This window comes from Podarcis bocagei (genome assembly GCF_964188305.1).
Source record: "Podarcis bocagei genome assembly, chromosome: 9".
NCBI classification, from domain to species: Eukaryota; Metazoa; Chordata; class Lepidosauria; order Squamata; family Lacertidae; genus Podarcis; species Podarcis bocagei.
Genome location: NC_138134.1, coordinates 75,386,935 through 75,393,137, shown reverse-complemented (window position 1 = coordinate 75,393,137; position 6,203 = coordinate 75,386,935).

Here is a 6,203-nt window from a genome sequence, read left to right as displayed (position 1 = left end):
GTACAGTTTTTTTGTTGGAGAATTGGATCACGAAATCTCACAGGATAACTGTATCCCATTTAGCGCAGCTGGACAGCTCTGTTGGTTTGAGTGTGGTGCTGATAACGCCAAGGTTGCAGGTTCAGTCCCCATATGAGACAGCTGCGTATTCCTGCATTGCATTGGTTGGACTAGATGATCATCAGGGTCCCTTCCAACCAGTGGCGTAGCGTGGGTTGTCAGCACCCGGGGCAAGGCAAGTAATTTGTGGCCCCTAACCCGTGGATTTGCGCAGTGGCGTAGCGTGGGTTGTCAGCACCCGGGGCAAGGCAAGTAATTTGTGCCTCCTAACCCGTGGATTTGCGCCCCCTAACCCGTGGATTTGCGCAGTGGCGTAGCGTGGGTTGTCAGCACCCGGGGCAAGGCAAGTAATTTGCGCCCCCTAACCCGTGGATTTGCGCCCCCTAACCCGTGGATTTGCGCAGTGGCGTAGCGTGGGTTGTCAGCACCCGGGGCAAGGCAAGTAATTTGTGCCTCCTAACCCGTGGATTTGCGCCCCCTAACCCGTGGATTTGCGCCCCCTAACCCGTGGATTTGCGCAGTGGCGTAACGTGGGTTGTCAGCACCCGGGGCAAGGCAAGTAATTTGTGCCCCCTAACCCGTGGATTTGCGCCCCCTAACCCGTGGATTTGCGCCCCCTAACCCATGGATTTGCGCCCCCTAATCCTAACCCCCAGATGTTGCGCCCGGTGCGGCCGGGCCCCCCTGCACCCCCCACGCTACGCCACTGCTTCCAACTCTACAAGCCTGTGATTCTATGATCAGTAGCCAGCGTCGAGTCCAGCATCCTGTTCTCACAGTAGCAAACCAGATGCCTGTCAGAAGCCTGCAAGCACGAGAGCTCTCTCTTGTGGAGTTCAGCAACGGGTATTTGGAAGCTGCAGAGACAGAGCATAGCCATTGTAGCTATGGACAAGCCTCACATCGGTGAATTTGTCAATCCTATTTTAAAGCCATTCAAGTTGGTGCCTATCGCTGCCTCCTGTGGCGGGGAGTTCCATAAGCGCTGCATGAAGAAGTACGTTATTTTATTTGTCCCAAATCTTCCTTTTTTTAAAAAAAACAACAACAACCCGTCTTTGTTAATTTAAAATACAATCATACATTACAGATGGGTACATCAGAGTTGAACCCAAAAAGGAAAAAGAAAAAAGAAAAAAGGGGAAATGAAAAAAGACATAAAAAGAATTAACAGTAGCAAAAAAAAATCAGTTAAAAAAGCCAATTATTTATATAGCATCATATCCTATCCAATAAAGTCTAATGAAGAAAACTTCCAATCGTTCTCATTGTACTTATTATGCTGTCATGATTTTATCGCACAGTTTATGACATTTTCTATTTATTCCTCTAAGATGTTTATTTCGTTAGTTTATTATATTTGTCCCGAATCTTCCAACACTCAGCTTCATTGGATACCAGTAAGTTCTAGTGAGAGAGAGAGAGAGAAAATCTTTTCTCTATTTACTTTCTCCAAGCCATAGTTAATTTTTAAAAACTTCTATCACGCTGCCTCTTACTCGCCCAAGTTCATTTTCCATCCCCAAGGTCTGGGAAAGTGGCCAATCCAATACCAAAAAGGACCTTTGAAATTGCAGGCTCATTAGCTTGACATCTGCTGTGGGGGGAAAACGAGTGGAAAGCATTGTCAAGAATAAAATTACCCAGCGCGTCGAAGAATGAGCCTCGCTGACAAAGAATCAGCATGGCTTCGGCAACGTTGAGTCCTGTCTAACCAGCCTTTCAGTGTTACAAATGGCGTACTTGCATTTTCAAAAAGAAATCTTTTGATGAGGTTCTTTACGAAAAAGAAAACTCCTCCTGAGTAAGCTCGGCAGCCACGAGATGAAGAGGACAGGTTCTCTTATGGGTCAGACACAGCAGAATCATAGAACTGAAGAATTGTAGAGTTGGAAGGGACCCCATGGGTCATCTAGTCCAACCCCTTACAATGGAGGAAACTCAACTAAAGCATCTATTTCAGATGGCCCTCCAACCTCTGCTGAAAAATGTCCAAGGAAGGAGAGTCCATATCCACCCAAAGGGGACCGTTCCACTGTCAAACAGCTCTTCCTGTCAGATAGTTTTTTCTGATTTTTAGTTGGAATCTTCTTTCTTGTAACTTGAATCCTACCCTCCGGAGCAGAAGAAAACAAGCTTGTTCCCTCCTCCATGTGACGGCCCTTGAGATAGTTGAAAATGGCGATTGATGGTTAATTTTCAAGGTAAAAGTTCAGATTATCAGTAAGGGGTCAGCCCCACACAAACCCCCCTCTCTGGCTGTGGTGAAGTAGCAGAGCAGCTGGATCAGGGGAACTCAATGAGGCTTGGAAATCAGAAGTCTCCAGTTTTAGCTTATCCGCCTCTAGTGAACACCATTGCTGTGTTGTTGTTGTTGTTTAGTCGTTTAGTCGTGTCCGACTCTTCGTGACCCCCTGGACCAGATCACGCCAGGCACTCCTGTCTTCCACTGCCTCCCACTGTTTGGTCAAACTCATGCTGGTAGCTTCAAGAACACTGTCCAACCATCTCGTCCTCTGTCGTCCCCTTCTCCTTGTGCCCTCCATCTTTCCCAACATCAGGGTCTTTTCCAGGGAGTTTTCTCTCCTCATGAGGGGGCCAAAGTCTTGGAGCCTCAGCTTCAGGATCTGTCCTTCCAGTGTGCACTCAGGGCTGATTTCCTTCAGAATGGATCAGTTTGATCTTCTTGCAGTCCATGGGATTCTCAAGAGTCTCCTCCAGCACCAGAATTCAAAAGCATCCATTCTTTGGCGATCAGCCTTCTTTATGGTTCAGCTTTCACTTCCATACATCACTACTGGGAAAACCATGGCTTTTACTATACGGACCTTTGTTGGCAAGGTGATGTCTCTGCTTTTTAAGATGCTGTCTAGGTTTGTCATTGCTTTTCTCCCAAGAAGCATTGCTGTGTTATTTCAGTCTAAATACAGTAAAATGGTAGATATGGACCAGAACGACATGGAGCTCACACACACACACAGCCATTAAACTGGCTAGGCGACCAAAAAGGATGTTACTTTTTCCCTGTATGCCATAACAGCTGTGAGAATATTGCTAGCGAAGATTTGGAAGAAACACGATTTACCAACTATCGAAGAATGGCAGATGAAGATGATGGACTATATGGAGCTTGCTGAACTGACAGGGAGACTCCGAGACCAGAGAGAGTAGACGGTGGAAGAAGACTGGAAGAAGTTTAAGGAATATTTGAAAACATATGCTTGGGGAAGCCCACTTAACAATGTTTAGAAAAATAAGGATATGACAAGAATTTGTTTGTATTGTTTGTTTGTTTGTGTTCTTTATTTGTGTTATAAAATGAATTAAAAAATTTTGAAAGAAAGAAAGAAAGAAACTGGCTAGGCGAGAGTGAGCCCAGCAAGGCTTTCTCCGTCTCAACCCAGCCTACCTTGCAAGGCCGTTGTGAGGACAAATTGGGATCTTTCCCCTGAGCACCTGGGCTATAATTAGACATGATCAACTAATAATCTCTCATTCCTCTGAACAGTCTGAGCGTCCTGCAAGCCAGATGGGGAGATGAATCATCTTGCGTATTTTTAAGAAGATTGCAAGGCACATGCTAATAAGTCAGGATATTTCTGGGCCCACATCTTATCGTCAGCTTCCTCCATTCTGATTCCCGGGAGGAAAAGTTCTTGGGAAAGAACCCATCCTCGCAGTAAACAGTGACTTTACTATTAACAGGTACTTCGTAGGATCACACGGAGAAGACTGCCTGCTCCTCCCTCGACTTGGACAGCTTTTTGAGAGTGTCCGTGCTTGTGCCTGTTGTTGATGCTGTTACTGTTTGTAAACCGCCCTATACCTGCTGGTTTCAGTTCACAAGATATAATAATAATAATAATAATAATAATAATAATAATAATAATAATAATAATAATAATAATTTATTTATACCCCGTCCATGTGGCTGGGTTTCCCCAGTCACTCTGGGCAGCTTTCAACAGTATATTAAAATAGAATAGTCGATTAAACATTAAAAGCTTCCCTAAACAGGGCTGCCTTCAGATGTCTTCTAAAAGTCTGGTAGTTTTTTTCTCTTTGATATCTGATGGGAGGGTGTTCCACAGGGTGGGTGCCACTACCGAGAAGGTCCTCTGCCTGGTTCCCTGTAGCTTTGCTTCTTGCAATGAGGGAACCGCCAGAAGGCCCTCGGTGTTGGACCTCAGTGTCTGGGCTGAACGATGGGGGTGGAGACGCTCCTTCAGGTATACTGGACCAAGGCCGTTTAGGGCTTTAAAGGTCAGCACCAACACTTTGAATTGTGCTTGCAAATGTACTGGGAGCCAGTGTAGATCTTTCAAGACTGATGTTATGTGGTCTCGGTGGCCGCTCCCAGTCACCATTTTAGCTGCTGCATTCTGGATTAGCTGTAGTTTCCGGGTCACCTTCAAAGGTAGCCCCACGTAGAGCGCATTGCAGTAATAGACGATAGAGAGATAACTAGAGCATGCACCACTCTGGCGAGACAGTCCGCAGGGCAGGGAGGGTCTCATCCTGCATACCAGATGGGGCTGGTAAACAGCTGCCCTGGATACAGATTTGACCTGTGCCTCCATGGACAGCTGTGAGTCCAAAATGACTCCCAGGCTGCGCACCTGGTCCTTCAGGGGCACAGTTACCCCATTCAGGACCAGGGAGTCCTCCACACCCGCCCACCCCCTGTCCCCCAAAAACAGTACTTCTGTCTTGTCAGGATTCAACCTCAATTCGTTAGCTGCCATCCATCCTCCAACCGCCTCCAGACACTCACACAGGACCTTCACCGCCTCCACTGGTTCTGATTTGAAAGAGAGGTAGAGCTGGGTATCATCCGCATACTGATGAACACCCAGCCCAAACCCCCTGATAAAAGACAGAATAAAAACAACAACCATCTCCTGCACGCCAGGGGGTGGAGCTAGATGCCCCCCCCATGGTCCCTTCCAATTCTACAATTCTATAACTCCAATAATCCCCCTCCCTTCCCCTTTGATTCACACAGGCCTGCACTTCTCATAACCTGCCAGGTCGAACGTAGCCCTCTAGCTACGTATTACGATTGCCGGGACATCAGAAGCTGCCTTTCTGCTGAACCAGACATTGTTCCATCTAGCTATTGTCTGCACTGCCTGGCAGCAGCTCTCCAGGGTTCCACACCTGCAGAGGCACCAACTTGCACAGAAAAAAGAAGCTGTTAAAGGATCCCTGGACAGTTAAGTCTAGTCAAAGGCGACTATGGGGTTGCAGCGCTCATCTTGCTTTCAGGCCGAGGGAGCCGCATTTGTCCACAGACAGCTTTCTGGGTCATGTGGCCAGCAGGACTAAACCACTTCTGGTGCAACAGAACACCATGACAGAAACCAGAGCGCATGGAAACGCTGTTTACCTTCCCGCTACAGTGGTACCTATTTATCTACTTGCACTGGTGTGATTTCAAACTGCTAGGTTGGCAGGAGCTGGGACAGAGCAACAGGAGCTCACCCCATTGCGGGGATTCGAACCACCAACCTTCTGATCTGTAAGCCCAAGAGGCTCAGTGGTTTAGACTGGGGTGGGCAGGCGCGGTGACACGTCAGGAGGAGCCAGGGAGCAGAGCTAAACATGGTGGCAGCACAGCTTCAGTGGCTGGTGGCTCCAACTTTCAATGGCTCTCAGCTCTCAGCTTCCTTCTCCTCATTCTGAACATTGGGGGGGGGTATTGGGGGCTCCCAAAGTGCTGGCCCCTAGAAGCTGGAGCCAATGCACACCTGAGTTTCTCCCAGTCCTATCCGGAGGTGCTGGGAATTGAGCCAGGCACCTTTAGCATGCAAAACAGGTGCTCTAACCACTGGGCAAAAGTGCTTTCCTCGAGAAATAGGAAACTGTCTTATATGCAGTCAGTCCATTGGTCTGGCTCTGGCTCAGTCTCGTCAACACTAACAATTCATGCCCAAGCAGTTAGCAAAACCGAGGTGGAGGGGATGGAATAGGACGCCCCTATTTTCATTGGAGAAATGTTGGAGAGGATGGAATAGGATGTCCCCAGCGAGTGCAGAGAGCTCAGTACGTAGCAACTTCCTGTGATCCTAAAGCAGCTTACGGAAACCCATGATAGAAACCAAAAGAGAGATCATCACAGAGCAGCAATAAAAGCTGCCAAT